Consider the following 25,555-nt stretch of genomic DNA (forward strand, 5'->3'; position numbering starts at 1 on the left):
TATTCTCTATATTAATTAGCTGCTTGTTGTGGAGGTGGAGGTTAGTACCTTATTTTTTGTGTATGATTGTTGTTCTAAGGAGAATTGTTAGGAGACATTTTGCGTGCTTTAGTTAGCGGATTAAGGTTAATTTTACATGCGTTGGTTGTCACGCCTCCTTTTATGAAGGGGATTTGAGTTTAAATGTATTTTTAAAATTATACATTCTTTCCTTACAGACTGTTTCATTGTTGTACTTGATCAAAATATTTGACGAAGATGTTAATCTGAAAATAGTTCAAAGGGTTTGCATTAGTCACTGTAAGTCTGAGAAAGCAGTTTTGCTGTATGTTGCTTGAAAGAAGCTGATGTTTCAAGCTTGTCTTGTGCAACATAATTGGTAAATAGGTTTTAATGATTCCATGATACGTTTGCCTATTTAGGGTTTTTTTTTTTTTTTTTTTTAAATGTGTAGTCTCACCATTTCCTTTTCTATATTGCATATTAGAGTTCTGGGGTTCTATTTAAATAATGCTAGTCTTTTTCTAAAATTGGCACTGTATATTCTAGAGTTCACAGTTTTTTGAGAAAATAATAACACAAAGTTGAAATGCTAGTATTATTAAGGATTCTGTTGCTACTGTAAGCTTTTTTAAGATGTACTGATTTGTTAATATTAGCACTGAATAAAATGTGCCAGCTAAACCTAATTTCTTCTCATTGTGTATTTTTAAATATCTATTCTGCATCTCCATTTCACAGTTTATGTATTATTTCTGACTTAGTTGAAGTAATTCTTGGACAGTTTTTTTTTCTTCACTTACTCAAAATTGTTAGCTACCAAAGTTTATTTCTACATATATTTGAAGTGACTAGTTTATTGGCAGCCACATGCCCGTGTCAATTTTCTTTTTGTTGCTGTTCATAAACTGACAAAGATGTTCATGAATCAGAATTTCAGAGTGTAGCTAAGCAAATGGTGAATGAAGTGCACTGTAGGATTGTTGCTTTGCTATCTATAGCTAGCAGGAGTCGTTCTAGAGGTTCAGTGTTGGCACAGAGGGGAAAACAACTTGCTGATTAGCCTTCAGGGAAAACAGTGTAAGTCTTTCAGAGGGCAAGTAAATGGTATCAAAATGAGTAAAACATTAAGATGAATTAGACTAAAAAATTTTGCTAGCCTTATGTAAAAACATCATCCTTTGAAAATTTGGCATTTTAATTACTTTTTTAAATGTGCAGTTCATATAATCAGAAATTAGCTAAGAAGAACATTTTTATCTTAAGTTTTATGGAGCATACAGTGTCATTTTTTTCTAGTTTGGAAAAGAAATTTTCCTTTTTTTTAACCCTTTTATTAACTCTTGATAAATATGTTGCAACTTTAATTTGTCTTGGGCAGTATTACATAATGGGTTAGGCAGTTTCCAGGTAAGGAATCAGAGTGAGACTCCTGTTTTAAGAGGTTAGTTCAATCTATAAAGTCACTTATTTCATATAAAGATGCACTTTAAGCTTTTTAGTGATAATAATAATCATAACAGTTTTCCAAACAAAAATTCTGCTAAGCTAGTTTTTAGAACCTTCATCTATAGGTTGATTGGAATAAAAATTTCCTTGATAACAGTATATTTACCTGTATGCATGTATATGTGCACACACATGCGCATCTTTTTCTCTTATACATAATGGCCAATGTTTGATGAGAAAGAAACAACCTTGTAGAGTGAAATGTTAGACCTACTCAGAGCCTCCCTGGAGGAAGATCTCTTATAGAACACTGGAAATGGTGGCCTGGGGATTCATGTAATATTCTTTTCACTCTTTTTATCTGAAATGGTCCATTGTTGTTATTTGTGGTTGTGGTTTTGTTTTTGTTTTTGTTTTTGTTTTTGTTTTTGTTTTTTGAGTGTTTGGTTTGGTACTGAAGTGGAACTCAGGAACTTTACACTAATCTACATCTCCAGCCCTTTTTATTTTTAATATTCGAGAAAGAGGCCTGCTGTCAGTAAGTTGCCCTGTCTGGGCTTGAACTTGAGATCCTCCTGGCCCAGTCTCAGTACTAGGATTACAGGTGTGTTCCACAACTCCCAGCTCCTAGCCCTTCTGTATGTTTTCATTTCGGACTTAATGTCACTAAGTTGACCAGGCTGGCCTTGATTTGTAGTCCTGCCTCAGCCTTGCAGAGGGTAAGGATTCTGGACTTGCTCTGGGGATATAGCTCAGCGGTACAAGCACCTGCCTGGCAAGTGCAAGGTCCTGAGTTCAATTCCCAGTACCCCCACCCGTGTGTGCGCGCGCGCGCGCACACACACACACACACACACACGCACGCACGCACGCACGCACACACACACACACACACATACACAAAGCCAGTATCAATCATGCTTCTCGGCCTGACTGTTCCACTGTTTATGACAATATTATTCACTAGCTTTTTGCATCTTATATTCCCAAATTTGGGATTTCAGTAGACATTTCAGGCTAATGAAAAATGATTTGTGTTCCATACAGTCATATTACACATGTAGTAAGTGTGTAATATATATAGTGTGTGTGTATATATATATATATATATATATATCTCATATTCAGTCATCAGTTGAAGGACACTTAAGTTATTTTCATTTCTTAGTCATTGACAATACAATCTATGACTTAGTGAAACTGAAAGTAGTATGGAGTTGGGTTTTTAATATCTGTTTTATTTGTACATTTTGTGTTTTTTAATTGTCACATAAAAATTGTACATATTTATGGGGTACTGTATGATGTTTCAGTACAGGTAGATATCGTGTAATGTTCAGTTTAGGGTAAGCTTACCTGTCTTCTCGAGTATTTATCATTGGTAAGTAGTAAAAAGATTTAAAGTTCTGGCTTTAGTTTTGTGCAGTACTAAAGATTGAACCTGAGGTGTCATGTGTGGTAGGCAAGTGTTCCTCTAAGCTGCATCCCATTCCATTTAACTTTTTTAATTATGAGAAGCTAAGTTGCCCAAGCCGGCCTTGAACTTTGGATCTTCCTGCCTTGGCCTTCAAAGTAGCTGGTATTAGAGATGTGCATTGCCACACCTGGCTCTTTTAACGTTTTGAAATATATTTTACTGTTTTCTTTAGTTACCTTACTGTGCGACAAAACACCAGAACTTAATGCTCCTGACAACTATTAGTACTGTTAACTAGTCTTTCCCTATTCCTCCCTTCCCCAGCTCTTCCCAGCTTCTAGTACACATTACCCTATTCTCAACTTCTGTGAGTTCAACTTTTTTAGATTGCACATAAGAGTGAGAGCTTATAGTATTTGTCTTTCTGTGCCTGGCTTATTTTAATTAACATAATAATGTATAGTTTCTACGTTGTGACAAAATATTGATTCCATCCTTTTCAGGGCTGAACAGTATTTTATCATTCATATAAATGTGTATATATTACACATATACATTTATATATTATATATTATATATACTATATAGTATATATTACACATGTAATATGTGTGTAATATATAGTATATGTATATATGTGTCTCACATTCAGTCATTAGTTGAAGGACACTTATTTCCATTTCTTAGCCATTTTAGTGCTGTGTTAAACATGGGATATAAATGTCTTTTTTTTTTTTTTTTTATAAATGTCTTTTCAACATACTGATTTCAGGGACTAGAGATTTAGTTCAGCAGCATAAGTGCCTGCCTGGCAAGTACAAGGTCATAAGTTTGATCCCTGGTACCAAAATAAAATTTAGGAAGAAAACATACTGATCTCATTTTCTTCGGTTTTATGTTTTGTTTTAAAATTCTAAAAGAATTTAGCTTTTTTAGTTTGTTCTGCTAAATTTACCTTCTTTGTTTTTGAACTCTGTACCCTTTCTGGAAATACACATGGGGAAAACTGTTAAGTGTACAGAGAGGTGCTGTATATTCTGATAAGTAGTTTTTAACTGTGAAAATTAATTTCTTTGAATAGGTATTAAATGTACATAATTTAAAATTAGAAAGTCTTATATCTGCCTCCAGCTACCAAATTCTTTTACATAAACAGTCATTATTATTAGTTTCTTGTTTGTTGTACTTCAATAAAAGATGAAATTTGAATACTAAAACTAACCGTTACATGGGAGTTTTTGAAATTAAGTGTAATTTTTTTATAAGTACTAAGGAAAACATGGTTCTGTTAGAAGCGGTGAGAATTTAGTGATATAATTCAAGAAATGTAATGAGTTCCATATATTCTTATATTTTACTATGACTTTATAGTTGAAACAGTTTGAGTTTAATTTCCTAATTGTAGGATTTCTAAAAATATCACCTGTGACTCTAGAATCTGGTTTTGGTTTTTGTTTTTAATTTGAACTTGTTGGAATAATTCAGTACATAGTATTAGTTAAACTATTCCTGATGGCCTGAGGCAGGAGGATCATTTCAGCCCAGCTTGGGCAATATAGCAGAACCCTGTCTTGAACCAACACGGTATTTCTGATGGAGCTTTATATTAATATTTATGTGGTAACCAGAACACTCCTTAGTGTTCTAGTCAGGTATGCTCTAGTTATGTGTACTAGTTATACCTTCCGGGGGATTGTTTGAGCTCGTGAGATTTTACCAGCATAGAGAAAGGAATAAGGAACTTTTTTACTGCTCACACAATACAGAACCTCAGCAACCTTAGCAGGTACAAGAATTTTGAGCAACATGATTTTTCCTGTTGTAGGAATTAAATGCTGGAGGGCACTACTCTCCCCCATATGGTGTGGGTTAATCTTCAAATCATATCTTACAAAAAAAGTGTCAATTGATTTTCTTTCCCTGTGGAAAGTCAGTTTTTTAAACTTAGAAAATATTTGCGAGATACAAATGGGCTAATAGCAGTGCTAATGTAGAAACAATGAGGCTGATAGCCATGCTTCTTTGGTTGCTTTTATCTTTTTTTACTTGAAATTCTGTGAGCCTATGGAAAGGCCAACTAACTTGGAAACCTGTCAGAGAAGGTAACGTACCCATAGATCCTGACCTGTTAACGAGGATTCCTCCCTTCCTTAAATTGGCAGAATTGAAATATAGTGTAGCAGTCCTTTAGTATCTTTAGGGGAGTCAATCTCAGATCCCCCTGGATGTTGGAATCCCCCTTAGATGCTCAAGTCCCTTACATAAAATCACAGATCAGTAGCATAACATTTACATATAGCCTGCACAGATGCTCCCATACACACTGTAAATCACCTTGAGATCATTTATAATACCTAATACAAGGTAAATATTGTATAAGGAATTGTTATACTGCATTGTTTAGAAAATATTGGGGAAAGTTTGTACATGTTCAGTAGTTTTTTTCCCTCAACATTTTTAATCCGTGGATGATGGTTGAATCCAGGGACATGGAGCCCATACACAGAGGCTGACTCTGTTTTCTCAGTTTTCCTCCTATATGTCTTGACTTTGAAAATAACCAATCTGCAAAGAGTTATTTCAGTGTGGGATGTCATACTATCTGCCTATTTGCCCCTAATGTTTCTCTTACTTTGTGTCTTTCTCATCTGTCTCTGAAGTACAGTATTACTGAGTTTTTTTGTTTTGTTTGTTTTTTTATCTTTTTGAGACATGGTTTTGCTCTGCAGTTCAGGCTGGCCTTGAGCTCACTTTGTAACCCAGGCTGGTCTCAAACTCCCAACAATCCTCCTGCCTCAGCCTCCCAAGTGTTGGGATTGCAGGCATGCACCACCACACCCTGCTGGAAATGAAGTTATTTCAAAAAAGAGATTCACTCAGCTATATATAAAACTAAACTTAAGATTTAAAATGTGTTTGAGTTATCAGAGTTTCTGGCATACCCCAAAATGCTTGCTCTAAACTTACATTTCATACATGGTGGCACTCACCTGTAGTCTCTGTACTTTAAAGACTGAGGCAAGAGGATTGCTACAAGTTTGAGACCAACCAAACTACATAGTGAGTTTAACCAGCTACATAGTGAGTTCAAAACTTCTTCTCAGAAAACCTAATAAGCAAACTGAGACTGATTGTAATTGTTAATGAGTAATCTTACCTTTGATGAGTTGAAGTATTGTTTGAAAAAAGGACTGAGGAAATAAAAGAAATAGGTATTTGGAATAATATACATTAATACTGTTTCTGTTATATACTAAAATCTGGGCCAGGCACCCTTTCTCATATAATACCTCTTTTAGCAAGTTTGCAAAGTGATTTTATCATGCGTTTTGTTTTGTTTTAAGATAGTCTCACTATATAGTTCAGGCTGGCCTTGAACTCAGTATGGAGCCAGTGTTGCCTCACATTCCGATTGAGTGCTGAGAGTATAGGAATATACTACCATGCTAGGCTCATGTGTTTTTAAACAGATGAGTAAACCGAGGCTCACAGTTAACATCAAGGGAAGAGCCATAAGAAGTAGCAGGAAAGAATATCAATTTTCATAACCTCCAGTGTTTCCATAAACAAGGAGCGACACCAAAATACATTCAGCAGAAAGCCTCCATCACTGTCAGAGGAGAAAATATTCTAGCATTTACCGATGTGTCCTCTATTCTATATCATCTGTCTTTTGGAGATAGGCAGATCAATTTGATGACATTGATATTTTTTCTAAGTAGTGGGGATTGAACCCAGGGCCTTTGCACTGATCTGCTGTCCAGCACTTTTTTTTGTGTCATTTTGAGACTAAATTGGGTGAAGGATTGTGGGTTACATCACCGTGCCTGGATATGCTACTGAGTTGAATCATCGGGCTCCACATTTTCCAAGTCTGATCATAATTGTGCTTCTCATGTAGATGTGTCTCAAAAGAGACTGCACTGATTGACCAGCATGTTTTTTCCAGTGTATTGATGAGATCATTAAGCACTTACTATACAAAGAAGGGTAGACTTCCCCTGAATTACTCATAAGTTATGAATAAAGAATGTTGTCATTTTTTCTCATGCTCACAAATGGAGTGTTTTAGGAGGAGAGAAATGATAGTATGAGACTTCAATCGTAATGGTTAAATACCCTTTCCTTACCAGTGTTTTCTATGTTTATTATATGTATGGCTTTGGAGTTTGTGTATATTTAGCTAGCATATGTGCTTAAACTTAATCCATAAAAAATAGAGAAGTGAAACTAACTTCCTTTACATTTATTTTGGTTTTAGGCAACTTCCAAAAGTATTTATTTTACTTTGAAAACAAATGTATTAATTGCTTTTTTTTTTTGGTGGTAGTGGTACGGGGGATTGAACTCAAGGCCTTGCACATGCTAGGCAGGGCTTCTATTGCTGAGCTACATCCCCAGCATTTCATTTTAAAATGAAAAATAAGATGGTATTTTTTAAGTATAGATTTGTAAATATGTTTGTATGTTAATTCTTACTCTCCTAATTTCTGAAAATCCTGTTGTCAAGTGTTCTTCCATTCTAACACGTAAAACATTAGCACATTGTGAAGTTATGTTCAAAAGGGAATAATATACTAAAAGCTATTTTCTCACTTCGTGACTAAACGTTAAATACCATTAAGACATGCTTAGACATTACATGAGAGAAAAGGACGGAAATGGCATTAGAACTCAAGCTTTAAATTGTTTTTCTGAAAATAATGATTGTAGTTTCACTATTTTCCTCTAATGAACAGCAAGGCTGATTTTTCCAGGTGATTGAGTTGGGTTGCACCAAAGTCTTCGTTGAAAGATTAGGGGTTTGTTTTGTTTTAGTAATAGAGAATGAACACAGAGCCTTTGCACTGAGCTGCATCCTTTTTTAATTTTTTCTTTTGAGATAGGGTCTTGCTAAGTTGTGCAGACTGGGCTTCAACTTGGGTTGGGATCATTTTACCTCAGCCTTCCAGTGTTGCCACTGTCCCTCTTCTTTAGTGAGGAATTATATTAATGGGCCACTAAGGAAGCTCAGCCTTTGGCATTAGTTTCTTTAGTACCATTAATATATAGCCACCTGATATGAGACAGATTAATCTTTGGTGTTTTGCCAGTTCTGCTAAGGTGTAGATGCTTTCTTGCTTATATTTAGGGAATGCATATGAAACTCCTATTTTCTATCCCCAAGCATTGACTTTGTATCTTGAATCCATAGTAGCGCATATAGCATAGTGTATATAATAAAAACATTTCGCTTTGTGGGAACGTAGAGTAAGAGGAACAAGCTTGTAACTGTTTTCATCCACCTGTTATATTTTGAGAAGACTACATGTGGTGATTAGTGTTGTAAATATGTCACTAGAAATGTTCTTTGCACCCAACTAATCATATTCTTTTAGGAGAAAAAGTACAGGCTTTAAGGAGAATTAAAACTGAATAGAATTAAACAAAAAAAGGAGTCTTTCCAGGCTTTCATCATTGCATTGATGAAAGATAAAAAAAGTCTTGTTTGAATGAAAGAAAAAGGAATAGAGGCTGGGGATTTAGCTCAGTGGCGCAAGCACCTGCTTGGCATGTTTGAGAACATGAGTTCAATCCCCGGTACCAAAAAAGAAAGAAAGAGGAATAGAAATAAGGCACAATATTTTGGAACTTAATATTTTTCAGAGTGATCTTAAAGGAAGTCATGGAACATTTTTCTCTTTTTCATATAAGGTCAAATATATATTAAAAGTGGACACAGAAATTCATAGTTATATATGTGAATTGTAGATGCCTTGGTAATCCACTGAGAGACATTTACATTTTTAAGCACTTGATCATGGTTATGTCTCAAATTCTGTAATTTTTGGCCCAGTTAAAAGAGATAAGGTATCCTCATTTGCCCTCCTTAAATATTCCACGTGGGCCTTTTAGTTGCCTTGCTGGGGATGTTTCACTCCCAGACTCAGGCTCAGATTTGCAGAAGTAGAATAAAAGTGAATATTTAAATTTTCAGTAAGTAAATTTTAAAAAGATAAGTGAAGTGATGTTTCTTTTTGTTTTTCTTTTTCTCTTTTTCCAAAAGAGGTGTACATATTGGCGCATGCCTATACTCCTAGAACTTGGGAGACTGAGCCAGGAGAATCAGAAGTTCGAGGCCAACTGTGGACTACATAGTGAGTTCAAGCCCAGCCTGAACTACTTAATGAGACCTTGTCTCAAAAACAAAAATGAAACAAAAGCTTTTAATTGAAATAAGTGAACAAATCATTGGCATACAGCTTGGTTTCTTTTCATAAAATGAACATAGCCATGAGTCCAGTGGAACTGGACTTGATGGAGAACTACCGTTATCTAAAGGTTCCCTTTTAGAGTTCTCCTAGTTACTATTCCCAACTCTGACAGCTTTGATTAGATGTACCTGTTTTTGAACTTTATGTAAATGTAATTACCCAAATTGCTCCCTATGTACCTGGCTTCTTTCCCTTAGTATTTGTGAGTTTTGTCTACATTGTTGCTTGTAGCATTAGTTTGTTCATTCTTTTTGCAGCTTAATATTAAATTATTAGTACTGTATACAGTTCAGCCATTCTACCACTGATAGATTTAGACTTGTGTGTGTCTTTAGTACACACTGCACACTTCCTTTTGGATTGTATTATCTCAACATACACAATTGCTTGTATTTCCCAAAAGCTGAACTTCAGTTGCTTTATACAAAATGGAAGGTAAGACAACTTTAAGACAGGGGAGGGCTGGGGATTTAGCTCAGTGGTTTAAGCACTTCCTTGGTAAGCACAAGGTTGTGAGTTCGTCCTTGGTACCAAAAACAAGCAAACCAAAAAAAAAAAAAAAAATAGAAGACACAGGAACATGACCTCTCATAATTACGTTGTTAAAGCAATGACTGGAAAAGATGATTCAGTTTCAGATGTTACTGCCCCAACACCCGGCCCCCATGTCTGCTCTTTTACCCTTTAATAGTTTAGTCTTGGGACTGTTCATCCACAAAGAGCAGTGGAGCACACTGCCATGTTCTTTTCCATTTCCATTTTTGCAGATAGCCACATTGTATTCAAACCTGCTGAGCTATGGCACAGACATGCTATTATAAACTTTACTTTTAAGAGATAAAGTCTCACTATGATGCCCATTCTGTCCTTGAACTGTTGGACAGAAGCAGTCCTGCCACAGTCTCCTGAGTTGCTGGGACAAGTACAGGCTACTGTACCTAGCTTACATACCAAAAATTTTATAGACGGCTTTTACGCTTTTAAACTTTGGAAGAATGACTTTAGTCATTTTTATTTATTTTATTTTTGCAAACAATACAATATGTATTTTTTTCAAAAGTCAGAAAGCTTATCAACTTAGTATATTTAAAGTTTCCCCAAAGATCGCAGGGTTTCAGTTATTTCATTTGTTTCTGGTTTTCTGTTTATGCTTGATTACCCTTTATTACACTATGGCTTTATTTTAAAGTTGTGGAACTTTCACAGAAAATTTGAGGTCCATTCCTGATATATATGGGAGGAAGATGAAAAAATATCTTAGCCAGTACCCTTGTAAGCTCTTCAAGTGAGCTCTGGTGCTAAGGTGCTATAAATCTGGCATGTAAACCTGTACTCCCTCGTAAACAGGTGTCCCCTGAGGCTTGAGAGATGAGGCTCTGTTCTGAAGAAACTGCTTGCTTGAAATTGATCGTTTGGTAGCTTTAGATACCAAAAGAAGAAGGTCTCATTAATTTTGTAATTGCTCTTTCAGCACTTGCCAGTCCAGTGGTAATGTTTGATCTTTTTTGTCCACAATAAGAAATGTAGAGAAAACAGCTATCTTTTTCATATTTATTTTATTTTTTACACAACCACATTCAGTTAAGTGTTTACACTTAAGTTTGAAGAAAAGGAGCCTGAGCTGATTTAGAGTGGCTTCCTGCCCCCTTCATTTACTCCTCCCCCGGAGTAATTTCTAGTGGCCTTTTGAATAAGATGATTCCTTACATGCTCTGAAGTTTTTTTCTGTGTCATTGGAGTTACCTAGTATAAATCAGTAAGGTTTGAATTTGTTGGCTATCACTGCATAGTTCTTGATTTAATAAAAATTGAAGCTAAGTTTAAGTAAAATTTGAGATAAGGATGATTTACAAATAAGATTCTGTTTTTATTGTCTTCCATTTTGTGCTCATTTTTTACTTATGCCTTTTTTCCTAACAAGAAAATATCAGATGTTTCATTGATTTGATCAGCAATTTATTTCCTAAGTTAGCTCATATTTTTCTACTTACACCAAATATATATATATTTTCAAAGAAGGAGATAGACAGATACAAACTTAACTATCTCCCGTTGAACATAAGTAACTGGAGTTTTTGTAACTTTAATCCTTAGACTCTTGGCAAGACCACAATCTGTTCGCTTTCTGTAAAATGTTACGATGACTGTGACCTCCCTACTGTTCCATTATCTGCCCTACGTTTTAATCGTTTACTGAATTATCTTTGTGCTGCACATCAAAAATTGTTTAAGCCCAAGAGTTAAACTAAGTTTTAGCATTTTTATGAATATGATTAAAGAAACATGCCTAGCTGAGGAAATCCCTGTGGAGCTGAGGTCACTTACAGATATAAGGTTCCTCTTAGCATCTGTAATCTTACATACACAGTAGTCATAACTCTCAGAGTTCCTTTATGAATCTTACTGTCTCCATTGTGACATTTTACAGGGAACCTTGTTCTCTAGTTTGGTGTTACTTGATTAGAGAACCTCTTTGCTAAATCCCTAGAGATGAAAAACTGGAGCTGGAGATTTGCAGGGAAAAATCTTGACCAGGACTTGTAGAGTCAGACATTTTATGGAGCTAGAAAAACGTTAACAGACCAAACTGTAGATGTGGAGAAATGTCTGAGCATTTTTCATGGGATGTTAGGTAACATCTTGTTGCTTTTAAAGTTTTTTAAGTTTTCAAAAATGTGGAATCTAGAGGGTAGGAAGCTTTGTGACTTGATCTTGGAAATAATTTTCTGGTATGACAACAGAAGGAAAAATAGAAAAAAATAGAAGCTTCTACACAGCAAAGGGTTCACCTATGGGAGAACCTATGGGAGAAAATATTTGCAAATGCTGTATCTTACGAGTTTTCTAAAATATGTAAGGAACTCCTACAACTCAGTAGCAGAAAATGAGTAACTATAGAGCTGAGGTTGTACATCAGTGGTAGAGCTTCAGCATGTGCAAGGCCCTACCTTCAGTCTCCAGTACAAAAACAAATCAGCCAAGTATGGTATAATCCCAACACCCAGGAGGCTAAGGCAGAAGGATCACTGCAAGTTTGAGACCTGGTCTCAAAAAAATAAAAATAGGATAAAGACTGGAGTAATTTCTCCAAAGAAGAAACACAGAAAGTTATTGCAGCATATGATTCTTTTTGTATTAATTGTAATAGTATATGTATACAAATAATATTTTCCTTATATGCCTGGCTGAATGATAGAAGAGTTAAGTATAGGGCCGGGTGTAAGCCCAGCATTTGGGAGGCTGAGGCAGGAGGATTGTTGTGAATTCAAGACCAGCCTAGGCTACAGTGTGAGCTCAAGGCCAGCCTGAACTGGGTAGAGAGACCCTGTCTCAAAAAGACAAAAAAAAAAAAAAAAAAAAAAAGGAGTGATGTATAGTGTGTAAATGAACTGGCTAGAAAGACAAGAGAAATTTGTTATTGATCACAACAGCTAGCTTTTCTCTGGGATACTCTGGTGGTACAGACTATGTCTGTTAGAAAATTTTGTGTTGTACTTACTTTCTTTTTCAAAAACTGGGTCAAATTCTAAACAAATTACTGTCATTTTATGCTAAGGGAAACTGTTTCATCATTATCAGTCTTAAAAAAAACCACACCCCTTGCTTTCTAAAGTATTTTAGGATGTTTTGAATTGTGGTACCTAATGTATTTGGGGGATAAATAAGAACCATTTTCAAAAACTTTGAAAGGTAAATCTAGTTACTAGAGTTTGAACTGCCTCTGTTTCGTACTCACTTTATGAGTACCATCTGACCATCTTATAGGCGGTATTTAAATTTAAATCAAGAGAAAATAAATATTTTTCTATTAGTAAGTACACTAAAAACCTTCAGGAAGAATTCTGAAATAATTCTGGTTTGGTTTAAAGTAGAGGCTACAGGCTGGGGCTATAACTCAGAAGTGGAACAACTGCCTAGCAGTGCAAGGTCCTGATTGTGATCTGGTACACACAGCCCCCAAAATAAAATAGGGGCTGCCCTTTCAGGGAGAATCAGTAAGAGGAGATTCTAAAGCTGGCCATGGTCACACATACCTGTAACCTCAGCACTCTGGGAGGCTAAGGCAGGACAGTCAAAAGTTGCCGGCTTAGGCAGCTGAGGACTTTGGTGAGACCTTGTCTCACACAATTGGAAAAAAAGAAAAATGCTGGGGGTGTAGCTCTCTGGGTTTAGCTTTCAGAACCACAAAAACAAGCAAAAAAGGGATAGATTTTATTATTTTCTTTTAATCTTTTTGAGACAGTTTTGCTATGTGGCTCAGGCTTGCCTTGAGCTCACTTTGTAGTCCACGCTGGCCTTGAACTTGGAACCATTCTCCTGCCTCAGCCTCCCCAGTGCTGGAATTATAGATGTGTACCACCCCACCTGGCAAAAAGGGTAGATTTTAGACAATGATGAACATACATTTGACAGAGTTCTCTGAAACAGTAATTCTTTGGTATCCAAGGGAGAAACAAGAGGAACCAAGATTTAAATAGAGCTTTTAATCTTTTTATACAGCAGTCATTGGTATTGTATCAGTTAAGGGGGTTAAGTGTATTGCAGGAAACTATAACTTTTAAAAATAATGCTGTATGCAGAGAGACCCTTAATAAATAATTGTTTCTGTTTTCCTTCAGCTTTTTTTTCTGGATATCAGTCATCATTGGACATATTAAATATCTTTATAGATAATAAAATTGAGTGAGATTAAGTAATTAAAAAATAAGAATAAGAATCAAATTAATTTGAGTAGCCTGTTTAAAAAATAAACTTTAGTTTATATGGAAACAAACAAAAGAATAAACTGTTAGAAATCTGAAGCCAGGGGCTGGGGATTTAGCTCAGCGGCATAAGCGTGAGTTCGATCCCTGGTACCAATAAAAAGGAAAAAGACCAAAAAAAAAAAAAAAAAAAAAAATCTGAAGCCAGAACAGTATGTAGCTAATATAGCTGAGATCTTTCAGTGCTAACAAATGGCTGGCTGCAGCCCGCATGTCCTAGGTTCGGCACCACTGCAAAAAGTGTGGTATACGTGGGCGTGGATGTGTGTGTAAACTCATGATATTATGAAGATTTGAAATTGCCGAGGATTTAGCTCAGTGGCACAAGCACCTGCCTGACAAGTGCAAGGTCTTGAGTTTGATCCCCACCCAGGAGTAGGGGGAAAAAAGTTGTCTCTTATGAACTTTTAAATGCTACTTTAAAGAGGAACAAAGCTTAGGGTGGCTTAATCTTTCATGTGGTTGAAAGTAATTGTTAAAAATAGTTATCTTCTGTGTGCCAAAAAGATAGAGAAAATAAATTATTAGATTGGGTTCAGTTGATATGAGTACTTTCTTATTCGGTAAGTGACAGAAACGGGTGAGTAATACTATAGTTTGTTTCTTATTTTTTGATTTTTTAAAATGGTGCTGGGACTGAACATGCTAGGTAAGCACTCTTATCACTGAGCTACATCCCCAGGACTTGTTCTTTTTTAGCTGTTACTGCAGTAGTTAGAAAAAAAGGAATTATATTCTGTATATGGTGAACCGTGTTGTTGATGGATTCATGTAATGATTCCCAATGGAACTGACTTCAGGTACTTAAAAACTTCCCCAAGTTGAATTCAGGTATCCATTTATGATGGAATTTACCTTTCAATAAATGATATTGACAGTATTGATTATTCATTTGGAAAAACAGTTCATTCCCTTTCTTACTCAGTACCCAAGAATGCGTTCCAAATGACTAAAGAGATCAGTATCTTTAAAAATTACAAAAGAATTAGAACCTTGACAAAGCCAAAGAAAAATTCCATTAAAAAAACATAAGAACTTGATAAATTGAAAGTCTATGCAATGGGGTGCTGGGGATTTAGCTCAGCGGCATAAGCGCCTGCCTTGCAAGCAGGCAGTCATGAGTTCAATCCCCGGTACTGATAAAAAGGAAAAAGACAAAAAACAAAACAAAACAATCTCAAAAAAAAAACCAAAAAACGAAAGTCTATGCAATGAAAGGCACTATAGGGGCTGGGGATTTAGCTCAGCGGCATAAGCGCCTGCCTTGCAAGCAGGCAGTTGTGAGTTCAATCCCTGGTACCGATAAAAAAGAAAAAGACAGGAAAAAAGAAAAAGAAAAGAAAGGCACTATAAAAAGTTAAGGCAGATGACAAGCTGAAGAAAAATAATTTGCATCCTATTAACATGAGTTTTATTTTTAAAATTTTAGACAAAAAATATTAGAATTGAATTTTCTTGTTTTTAAACTAGGGATTGGGGCCTTTAATATGCTAGGCAAGCACTCTACCGTAGAGCTGCATCCCTCTCGTGTCTGAACTCTTTTTTTAAAGAACACCTTTTGTCCCATTCTTTACTTTCAACCTTCTTAAAAACAAGCAGTCATGACTTTGATACAAATCTGTTCATCTCACTACAATCTGTTGTACTTTTTTTCATTGGAGGGAGGAGTTAATAGTAATTGAACCCAGGGCTTTTGCACTGAATTACAGCGTCAGGTTGGCCTCAGATTCATTCTTTCTGTGTCACCCTTCCAGAGTGCTAGGATACAGTCATCTGCCCCTGCACCTGCCTAAGCTCCATCTTTTAGTATTTTTGTAAATAAATGTGCGCTTGTAAACTTTTTGTGTATAGAAGTTTTGTGGTTGTTGCTATGGGAAATTCAGAACTTCGCTTCAGGGTGTTTGTGTTTCTGAAGGCTAGATGAGAACATGGGATAGTCTTAAAAGATACTTAATGTGTAAGTGCCAAATGATTAGTACAGATCATGAGTGCTTGACATTCTAGAATTCTTAAGTCAGTACTAAATGAATTAAGGAAAAATTAAAGGAGAAAATCATTTGGGTTTATTTGTGTGTCTTTTGTTTATTTTTGAATTTTTAATGTGCATATATAACTATCATTTAAATCACATTGTATGTATTAAAGATTAATGAGTGAATGCATAAAATACTTCAATGTAGAGGGATAACTAGTCTTAGGGTTAACATGACTTGGAAAGACTGTACAGAGAAAGTAGATACAGTTTAAGAACCGTATCTTAAAGAATGAGCATACCATGAAGAGAGGAAAGTGGAGAGAAAAGATATTCTTAGTAAAAGTAAATGGGCTAAAAGGCGTGTACGAGTCATTAGCATGACAGAACTTTTTACCCTGTTATCTGTTCATCTCTGAACTCTTTACATTGAAATCTCTCTTCGAGATTTTACCACCACGGAACAATCTAAATACTTTAGCCAAGAATTCAGTCATCCACACTTTTTTTAAAAAACATGATTCTTGCTCAGCCTAATCCACACATTGTTGCTGAGTGAGCTGCACACAACTGCTGCTTTTTTTTGACACTGTTGTAGAACTGTGAACTGAGCACTTCAGTATCTAATAATATTTAATCATTGCCTGTACATGATTATGCCTTACCTACATGACGTTTTAATTATATGTTACGTTCACCAATAACCATAATCTCACGTGAAGATTTTCTAAGATACTTCAAGGAAAAACAGACTATTGTTACATGAAAAGGATCACTAATCGCACTGCAGTTGTATGTTTGGGAAGCCAGGGGAAATAATGAGCCATATATTATACTGCACACTTATAAAACATTTTTGAAAACTCAGTAAAAGCATTTAAAATTTGAAAAGAAGCAGTAGTTGAATAAACTAGAAAAAACGAGAAATTTCTTTGACTTGTATAAGTAAATATATAGAAGTACGTAGAAATTACATATGGTACGAGAATCATACTGATTGTATACTTTTATGTTCTCCCTTATTTAACGTGTTATTTTCCTACTATAAATAGATCTGCATATATATTCTTTGAAAACAGTTCTCAGTGGGTGCATAATTCACAAATATATGGAGGTTAAGTTTTTAGTCATAGGCTAGTGGAAACCATCAGAAAGGTGCTATGAATTTCAGGATTCAGATTCTCCACTCTCTAAAGGTAACAATAGGTTAAACATACATATAGTTAATAGTCTTTTTAAAATGAATGCATTTCAACAAGTCTATCTTTCTCCTCTAGAAATTACAGGAAAAGAATAAGAAAAAAAATGCCTTACCCTTCCTTTGCAGTGAATTAAAAGATTGTTTATCAAAGTTTACCAAAGCATCTGAGAAGGGCATTCTGTCCGCTTACTTACTGCAAGTGAATGTTGCACTGTGAAAATCAAAAGCTCAGTCTCATTTGTAATGGGAAGATCAGTGGCAGAAATACCTAATTTGATTTAGGAAACAGTGGAAAGTAGAGTTGTATAAAACCATACTGGTGCACCCCAAACTGGGTTTTTCTGTATTCCCTATAGCAGGGGTGGTGAACCTATGGCATGTGCGCTTTTATCGTTGAAAGTTCTAAAGGGTTTGCCATAGAAGCCCTATAGCACCAAAGGAATAGAGTTTTGGGCTGTGAAATCTGTAATTTCTTCCCTTTCCATCTTTATCATTCAGGATAATCCAGATTATTTGCAATGAAAATAATAAAAGAAGCTAAACGAAAAGATAAAGTGGCAGCAAAACTTGGCAAAGGATATAAATTAGAAAAATACTTCTACAGAGTAGATGAAAATTATGATGTAGCATTTTACCATATATTTTTTAGAGATGGAAAAATTATAAAAAGTTGTACAAGGAAAATCACAGGCAAAAATGCAGGACTAAAGAAAAAGAGATGGCAGAGTAACAGGAAGAGACGAAATGTGAGTTAAGAGAGCTTGTGGAAGAAGTAGAAAAAGAAAACAAAAAACTCACAGAAATACAGATGAAATTGGAAGAAGCACCAGGAGCCCAGGAAAGCAATAAATGGATACAGAGTTTAAAATTAAAATTAATAACAATCTGGAAAATAGAAATTTTTAAAACTTTAGAAAAACGATAGAAAATACATATATTTTCCAACACCTATAAAATTGAAATCTCTATAGAAGATGATCATAAAAGTATAAGCAAACAAATGATTGAAGATACAGTTGCCAGCCCTATGGGAGGCTGAGGCAGGAGAGTGGCAAGTTTGAAACTAGCCTGAACAACTTAAAAACTTAGGCCCTGTTTCAAAATTTACAAAAGTAAAAAAGGGCTTTGCGATTATAATGTATAAACAAAAATGCAAAAATACACAGGAAAAACTAATTCCTCCATCAGCATGTTCATTAAAAAGAAAAAAAATGCTTTCTATTTAGTGATTAAAAAAAAAAAATCTCTAAGCCAGGTGCACACCTGTAACCTTGCACTGGGGAGGCTGAGGCAGCAGGCTTGACTTGAGTTCAAGGACAGCCTGGACTACATACAGCATTCAGGACAAACCTAAACTATAAAGTAAGACCCTGTCGGGGCTGGGGATTCAGCTCAGCAGCATAAGCACCTGCCTTGCAAGCAGGCAGTCGTGAGTTCGATCCCTGGTACCGATAAAAAGGAAAAAGAAAAAACAAAGTAAGACCCTGTCTCAAAAAAACAGAAAAAAGCAAAGATAATTTTGCTTAGTGGACAAAATCATGCCTTCTGGTACTGTGTTATGTTATGGTTCCATTTCTGCAGGATTGAAAGTATAATTATGTTGTCATTTAAGTGAACCCATAGTCTGTGAAATGTAAATAATAGAACAGTTTTTAAATGTGTATTTAAAATCCTCCAGGAAATAAAAGAAGGAATAATGGCCATAAAAGAGAATCAAAATTAAGTGGGTGTCTGTGCAAATCATATCCTGTCTAGTAGACTAATCATATCATGAGATGTACTATTCTGAACATAGCAAAAGAATTAGTGGTTAGGAACAGAGTATTAAATCTACCAAAATATAGCAAGAGAAAGTGGAAAACTTTTTTTTTGAGTACCAGGGATCAAACTCAGGACCTCACATTTGGCAGACAAGCACTTATGCCACTGAGCTAAATCCCCAGCTCCAAGAAAGTTATTGAGAGATTCAGACATAAGTCAGATGTCAAAGAAATTTTAGAATAGTAAAGTATTATGGAAACAATATTCAATGACATAATTAAAACTTTCAGATTTGAAATTTTCATACTCAACTGTTCCAGATTGAACTTATTTGTCATATTGAAATTGCATGTGCTGAACAGTTGCTAAATAGGATATATTTTTAAAAATCTTCTAAATATTTAGTAGTGAGATTGCAAAACAAAAGATACTTAAAATGAGGAGAAGACCACAGTATCTACACCAAAGCATCAATTAAACTGACAACATATTTACTAGAATAATCTTTAAGAAGAGAATGGATTCCTCTTTCCTGAAAATGTTGCTGATGTACTGTTTACCTAGACCTCTATACCCATTTAAACTGTTAACTATCAGCAAGAATGAGACCTGTTGTAGTTAGGGGTTGCAAGGAGCACAAATATATGCATATATATTTTATGATGGTCACCCAGAGTAAATACAAGACAGTGTAGTAAATCTGTCCATGACACTAAAGACCTAGAAAATCCAGCCAAGGGCCTGGATCCCACAGCAGTGTTCTACATGAGTCCAACTGAAGACCTAAAGCCTGTGACAATGCCTCCCACGAGTCCAACTAGAGGTCCACAGCCCACGACAATGACTCATGCAAGTCTGTTTTACGGATCTGCACTGGGAAGGCCCAGAGGTCAGCGGTGGAAGCTAGAAAGTCTATGCTAGCGGGATAAAGGATCTGTGCCAGTAGGTTGAGGATTCTGCAGTAGAGTCAAAAAGCGATACTCAAAATAAGGACCAGGGCTGCCCTGAAAAGTACTACAGCCATCCTTAGTGACAATGAGATCCTGAGCTCCTGCGACAATGAGAACAGTTGAGTACATGTCAGGAATCCAGCAAGACAAGCTTCTCGAGGAGATCAAACAGCACACATCTTCCCCTTCAGAGCCAGGAAGCGATGCAGAAGGACGAGAGCTTTTCCAAAGTGAACAACAACCGTTCTCGGCCGCAAGATTCCAAACTGCTTCTGTGAAAATGACTAAATTCACACGGGGAAGCCAGCTATGACAAGCTCCTACAGGAGAACCAACAGTTCCAAACAACACCACTTAGTAGATAACCCACAATGCCACACTTTCCTCTGCATGTCTCTTTTTATGCTGACAACTTTCCTCAGGCGGACCATCTACACTCAGCACCCTGCTGATTTAATTCAACTGATGTTAAGTTGACCACCAGCTTTTAATCCATAACAGAACCCAAAGTAAGGATATACACAAAATTAAAAAATCATCACTTACCAGAGCTTGATTCAAGAATGAAAGAATGTATTCTATCAGAACAGTAAGCTTGAAAAAGAAAAACTACAGTGTGAACGAAGAATCGTTAAAATATGTTAAGTGAACTACTTTTGCAAATATATAATTTTTAAAGTTGAATCAATATCTTAAACAACAACAAAGTGAAAGAAGGTACAGCTAAACAGTTCATTAAGTCAAGAATGTGTTTTTCTGATTCACAAGAAGTACAGAGATGCTAACTTTAGAGTATCTTACAAAAGCAAATGCTCTTCTTGTGATTCTTATATGCACACTCCCTGAATGAAGTCTTAGCATATTCCCTACTAGCTGTGTAACAGTAACAAGTTACTTCACCTTCCCATGTCTCAACTTCCTTATCTGTAAATGGGATGACTGTCATACCTTCTCAAATGAGGAAGAATAAGTGAAATACCTATAAAGCCATTAGAACCCTACTTAAGTCATATGAGTACTCAATACTTGTTTGCCACTACTGCAAAAAGAATAAAAATAGAAATCTATATATCCCAGACCATCAGAACTAAAATAAAGGGAATGAAGAGAACTTAACCCTTAGTAGCACACCATCTGGGTTGGCTGAGTAATTTAAATTTCAGGGTTTTTTGTATAGCTGTGTGTGGTACTGGTAATTGAACCTAGGGCTTCCACCCTGACCTACCCCTTCAGCATACCACTAAATTGTCCAAACTGGGCTTGATTTACAATCTTCCTGCCTTATCCTTCCAGAATTCTGGGTTTACACTGCATGTACTTCTGTATCTGACTTTAGCTCTCTTTTTTGAACAGTTTTAAGAGTTCATACTGTCTTGGTTATTTTTCTATCACTGCCAGAAAAAAATACCTACACTCAAAGTGAAAGAGGGAAAGTTTTATTTAGCTCAAAGTTTTATCTAGTTTGTATAGATTTCAGTGCCAAGGTGCCAGGGCAAGGTGGCTTCCCAGAGAACAGTTCATGGTGGGCAGAAAGTAGCAAAGTAGCGAGGGGCAGAAAGTAGCAAAGTAGCGAGGGGAAGACAAGCCTCTTTCTGTGCCTTATACTGTGTCCATTCTAACAGGATTAGAGTGGTCCCAATCCATTCAGTGGACGGATCCAGTGATCACCCCCCCTTAATCCTAGCATTGTGCCGTTGAGTCAGTCACACAATAGATTCATCCACCTCTGAAAAAGCCCCACCTATAATTGCATAAGGGTTTGGAGGGACATCTAAACACAAATCATAACAGTATTTATTACTCTTGTTATTTATTAGAGATCTTCCAGAGAATTAATGAGAAAGTTTACTTTGTAAAAATAATTCTGTCTTGCAGTTACCGTCAAACATATAAGCTAAATACATTATCAAATCTTAATGATCTTACTCTTCTGCATGTTGAATTATTTTGCTATTGTTGGAATTTTTTTTTTAGCAATCACCAATTATTTCATACTGTGCTAAAATAATGTAAAGATGATAGTTTCTTAGAAGGAAGATACAATAGTGAAGTAGTCATTTTGCAATTTTCTCATTGGCATTACTCAAATATTGTATATTCCTTCAAGAAGATAAAGAATTTGGGAGTCATATGGATCACTAGACAAATGCAAACAGAAGTTGCACTCTAGACGAGAGTTGTCATATACTAGCCTCTTGCCACATTAGTATTTAAAGTTAATAAAATTTAAAATTCATTCCTTAATCACACAACATTTCAAGTGGTTATGTAGATTGAATATTAGTGTCAGTTATATCTGTGTCATTCCTCATTGTGGCTACTGTGTTCGACTCCACACCTAACATTTCATCATTATAAAGTTTTGTAGAGTATAGCTGCTTTTAGACTTTATGCTGGATATTGCTGCTCTGTACTCTAATATTGAAAGTAAAATTGGTCATATAGCCAGGCATGATGGCACATGCCTGTAATCTCAACACTCAAGAGAGTGAAGCAGGAAGCCTGAATTACATAGAGAGACCCTGTCTCAAAAAAATAAAGATTTGTTAAGGCTCACAAAATCAATTACAGGACAACCTCTCTTCCCGCACCCTATGCAACTAGGCATTTAACTCCTCACTTTGAAGGCAGGATGCTGAAACTTACTGTAGATGTTTTATTAGATACAGATGAAAGACTTCACACCTAAAATAGTGATTAAATGGAAAACATATATATCAAATGTTGAGAATTCCAGTACCTTACCCTTTTTTCCGTATTATGTACTGTCTTTTAGATGTATGTCTTTCAGGATGACTTTAGAAAGTATTCTCTATAAATAAAACTATAGATTTACCAGTATTTACATTGAAAATTGTATTGCTACTTACAGAATTAGTCCAAAGTAGCTGTTCTCAAACTTTTTAACTTCAGGACTCCTTTAAAAGTTCTTAAGACATCTCTACTAGCTTTTTTTTTGAATGAGCTGTAGCTGTCAATATTTACTATAGTGTGAGAACACAAAGGTTAAATATTACTTTATGCTGTATGTTAACATGGCATACTTTCAATGAAAAATAACCCTTCCCACAAAAAGAATAGCAGGGCCAGGAATTTAGCTTAGTGCCTGGTAAGCACAAGGTTGTATGTTCAGTCCCTGGTTCTGGTGGAGGGTGGTATGTAGAAAAAAAATAACACTGTGTTTTTCTCCGTGTATGAATCTAATTCCAACTTAACAGAGATTGACTGAATTTAAATTTTTTTATTTCTTCATTTGGTCTATTGAGGTACCTCATATCATGGGTGTAGCCTTAGAAAAACCATGTATTTGGTAGTAAGAGTGAAAAAGGCAGTGTGTCAAATATCTGTTAATAATAAAATAGTTTTGATCTTAATAGTCTCTGAAAATCATCCCTTGACTCCTAGAAATTCATGGTTGCTATAACACATGCTCTACATTGAAGCCCACTAGTCATAAACCACCAGAGAATTTCTAAACAGCATTTAGTGATTAACTGTAATACATGAATGGACAGCTGGAGATAATCAGATACTTGAGGAATACTAACATGAAAGTGAAAACAGTAAGATAGAAGAAGAAAATACCTTGGAAGAAGTAGAGGAGAGGTTTTGTACATGTCCCAATTCTCCACCCACTACTGCAAACATGTATTAATAATTATTTTTAAATAAAGGAAGAAGCAGAAAGGGTACAGGGAAAAAGAAACTCAGATTCAGAACTGGAAATTTTAAATAAGGAACATCAAAGAGCAAAAATGAGGTCTCCCTAACTAAAAAAATACAATTAGTGGCCAGGCGTGGTGGCACATGCCTGAATTTCTGCACTTAGACTAAGGCAGGAGGATTGCTGTGAGTTTGAGGGCAGCCTGGGCTTACATAGTGAGGTCAAGCCAGTCTGAACTGCATAGCAAGGCCCTGTCTCAAAACACACAAATAAAAAGAAGGTAAGAAATGTGGGTTATTGACAGATTCTTTTTGTAATGAGTGGAGAAGGACTTTATATGTAAAACTTCAAAAGCACATTGCTGTGTAAAAAGGGGAATCAGTTTGTTTACATCAGAACTAAGAAATTCGGTGTGTTGAAGGGACATCATGATGGAATGGGAGAAAATATTTGTAAAATGTAAAAACTAATAATGAATTTAACATCTGGAAAATTCAGAGAGCTCATGAAAATCAAAAGGAGAAAAAATATTAACCCAATATGAAAATACACAGATTCTGAAGAGGGAGTTCATAGGAAGAGAAGCTTCAGAGCTAATAACCCTATGAAGACATATTCAAAATCATTCAGTTTAGGGAAAACTGAACACATTGGTTATATCTCTTTGTAACAGATCACCCTCACAATATCTTGAAGCAGTAAATATTTATTGTCTCATAGATGCTAGGGATCAGGAATCTGATAGGCACTTAGCTGTACCAAAGACTTGGTGTCAGAGGCACTGGTAGGTTGCAGTCATTTGAAGGTTTGACTAGGCCAGGAACATGTACTTCCTAGATGGCTCAGTCAGCTGTGCTGATCAGAGACCTTAGTTCCCTGCTGGTTGTTGGCAGAAGATCTTAGTCCTTTAATGTGTGTACCTATTCACAGAGCCGCTTGAGTGGATACGTAAGGCTGCTTCTGATGACATGGTATCTACCTTTTTCCGTAGCAAGTGTTCTAAGGGAGCAAGCAGGAAGCAACTATGGCTTTTGTTTGTTTGTTTGTACCAGGGATCTAACCCACAACTGCGCGCTTGCAAGGCAGGCACTTACACTGCTGAGCTAAGTCCCCAGCCCCCACTGTGCCTTTTATGACCTACTTTCACAAATTGTGCATTGTAACTTCCTATTTAGGACAAGCGAGTCACCAAGGCCAGACATTCATAAGGGGAGGAGAGCATCATTTTTTACCTCATGAAGGGGGAAGATATTTGTGTCTATAAAAATTATTAGAGTTTCTAAAACTCCTATACTGGTTAATGTCAGGTGTTTATAAGAATGTAGACTCTCAGGCATTCTGGACCTCAGTTTAGTTCTCAAGTGTTTGAATGCCCTATATCCCAGTAATTTTATTTCTAGAGAGATGCTTAATGTAAGAGTTTCACAAGGGGACGTGGTTATTCATTGACATCTTATTTGCAGTGGCAGTAAGTTGGAGGCAGTCTAATTATCCCATGTGTCAATCTGAGTGTGCAGTGTATTAGTTTCTTAGGGCTGACGTAACAAAGTACCACAAACTGGGAGCTTAAAGCAGCAGTAATTTGTTCTTTCACAGTTCTGAAGGGATGGATGGAACACACATTTCTGTCCAAAATTAGAGTAACAGCACCACCATTCTTAAATCCTTCAAGAATTTGGGTAGAATCCAAATTTGGATACAATCTTGCCTGTTCTTAGATTATAGTTGTGGGTGGTGGTTATTAATCTTTGGCATCCTTGTCTTGTAACAGTATCACTCCAGTCTCTGCCTCATTGTCATATGGTGCTCTCACTGGGTATCTTTTGTGTTTTTGTGTCTTTAACTCATGACCTTGAGCTTGCCAGGCAAGAACTGTGCCACTGAGCTATATTCCCTGCCCCCATGTTATTTTTTTTACAAAGACATCAGTCCTATTGATTAGAATTCACTAAGTGATTTCATCTTAACTTGACTGCATTTACAAATGCCCTATTTCCAAATAATGTCCCATTCACAGGTACCAGAAGTTAGAATGTTGACGTGTGTTTTTGTTTTAGTTTTTGAGATGGAATCTTGCTATCTTGTCTAAGCCAGACTTGAACTCCTGGATTCCAGGGATACTCG

The 25,555-nt window shown here is 36.0% G+C and overlaps 1 protein-coding gene across 2 annotated transcripts in view; it reads left to right on the top strand.

Moving 5' to 3' along the window:
* The window catches only part of Fbxo11 (F-box protein 11), an 81,775-nt gene that overhangs the window by 1,243 nt on the left and 54,977 nt on the right, over positions 1-25,555 (top strand). The gene's annotated exons all lie outside the window — the stretch shown is intronic.

Source organism: Cavia porcellus, unplaced genomic scaffold (genome assembly GCF_034190915.1).
Source record: "Cavia porcellus strain 051 isolate PalLab524CR breed Dunkin Hartley unplaced genomic scaffold, mCavPor4.1 scaffold_1, whole genome shotgun sequence".
Lineage (NCBI taxonomy): Eukaryota > Metazoa > Chordata > Mammalia > Rodentia > Caviidae > Cavia > Cavia porcellus.